The 2,246-nt window shown below is 37.5% G+C and overlaps 1 pseudogene; it reads right to left on the reverse strand.

Annotated features, from left to right (window-relative positions):
* Positions 1–1,227: 1,227 nt before the first annotated feature.
* LOC106027376 (large ribosomal subunit protein eL21-like) lies at positions 1,228–1,706 on the reverse strand (annotated as a pseudogene).
* Positions 1,707–2,246: the final 540 nt, after the last annotated feature.

A 2,246-nucleotide genomic window follows, 5' to 3' on the forward strand; every position in this document is an offset into this window, starting at 1 on the left:
AACACATCTGCTGTGTCTGCATTGTTTGTGGTTGCTGGAGGAGTGACAATTTAAACCAAGTAGCACACATGACATTTTAAGTGAGATGTTGTGTGAGGGCTCACAGCTGCTGACATTGTCCTCTCTTGCTCTGCGGGGCCCAGTGGGGCTGCCTGGGCCAAAGACCCTGCAAGTGAGCCCACCTCTTGCAGACATCTGGGGTCTCCTCTCCTTTCTTTCAGTCTCAGAAAGTGGGAGACTAGCAAAAGAAGATTTTAAAATCCCGGCACTTTTCCTTTGTGACACTTGTTAATTTGTGAAAAGAAATTTAGCACATATTCTGTCAAAAGTGTTTCCATTTCAAATTATATTAACTGTTGTTTAGGAACGGACAGAATACATAGATTAAATAGAGGCTATTCTTGCACTGTTAGTTTCTTCTAACACCGCTTGTGTGTTTCATAACAGTTTCAAAAATTGCTTCCTAGTCATCTTTTATAGTCCTTGTTACATACGTTCATAAGTATTTTAAACCGTTTTTGCCAATTTGAATGTGATTGTGGGTATCCCTTTAGGAATTCATAGTTGCCTACTATTTGTATAAAGGAAAGTTAAAATCTGTTTACATGAGTATTATAACCATTCCACCTTTCTATTGTTTCTAACAGGTTTTAAATTCATGTGGAAATACTTTATGTAACTTATGGTAATATTACTTCCTTTATTGTAATTACTGTACTTTCTATTTAGTTCTCATGTATAAATCATTTTTTAAAAATTTAGGGTGCTTTAACTGAAATGTCATACACTGACTTCCGTTTATTTTGATACATCTTTTCCTCAGTGTGACCTAGAGAATCTTCAAGCCAATATAAATATTTCATAAATATTTGGTCATTTGAGTTTACACCTGAACCATACCTCACATTTTTCAGCAAGAAAAACAATGAATAGTTAGGATCCAGCATAATTAAATACTGCAATGAGACTCTGCTCCAAATACGCATTTCTCTGAGATAAAGGCATCACACACTTGCTCAGTTAAGAAAACCATCCTGGACCTAGGGATATAGCTTAGTGATAGCACCTGCCTGACAAGTGCATGGTCATAAATTCAATTCCAAGTACTGAAAAGAAAAAAGAAAAGGAAAACCATCCTTACAACACAAGACGATTTTTTATTTTTAAGGAGGCCCTCGAATACTTAGCCGCTAGTTAGGTGCAAAGCGGCAGAGCTCGAACCCCAGTTTACACCATGAACTCATAGGGAATAGGTTCCAATAACTCAGGCTCCTTCCCGCTGAGCCTCACAAAGTGAACTTCTCTGGGTGGGGCAGGCTGGCGCTTCAGCTGAACCCAGGTATCTTTCTCTTTCACGTCCTTCTTCTTCTGATTATTCTCCTTGACACATTTCAGGAAGCTCTCTCAACTCTTCGAGGGTTTAATATATTCAATGTGCATGTTAATCTTCTTGGCAAGTATCTTGTCCGTAATTTGCTTGTTTACAACAATGCCAGCAGCATGCTGGGTAACCTTGTAGACTCTTTGCCGTGGTAGCATTTGTGTGGCATTCCTTTTCTCACAGTACCCATTCCCTGGATGTCTAAAACGTCACCCTTTTTGCAGATTCACGTGTATGTGGTCAGAGGAACCACCCCATGTTTTCTAAAAGGCCTAGACAGCAGACACAAGGAGGCCTTCCTCTTTCTCTCTATGTTCCTCATTTTGGCAAATTTCTGGAAGATTGCAGTTCCAGCAAAAGGCTTAAAAATTTCAGAGCAACATTAAGTTATGATGGCAATAGTGGGCATATTTATTTATCTAGTTTAGTTTTACCTACTAGGTGTTTTTCTCCTAGAATTTTACCATTATGCTTAATTCTACTTTTGATTTGATTTACCTATTTTTATTATGTGCAATTTCCCCATTATTTATTTATGTTTTACTAGCACATGTTTGCAACACATGGTATTTACATTTTTTGTATGAAGTTGGTGCATCTTGATTTCCTTTTTCACCCCTATTTCCTCTTTTCCCCTCCCTCCATCTCTCAATTCCTAATTAACAAAGATCTATTTATTTACTTCCTATCAACTATCTTTCACTTTACTCTTCATTTATAATTTGAATTTGTCATATAAGAGAAATCATGTGATATTTAAGTTTGGGTGTATGATTTACTTCACTTAACGTAATGGTCTCAAGGTGCATCCATATTCTTGCAGACGACTCATGTTTATCCTTCATTATGGTGGAGCATTACTCCA

This window comes from Cavia porcellus, unplaced genomic scaffold, assembly GCF_034190915.1.
Source record: "Cavia porcellus strain 051 isolate PalLab524CR breed Dunkin Hartley unplaced genomic scaffold, mCavPor4.1 scaffold_22, whole genome shotgun sequence".
Lineage (NCBI taxonomy): Eukaryota > Metazoa > Chordata > Mammalia > Rodentia > Caviidae > Cavia > Cavia porcellus.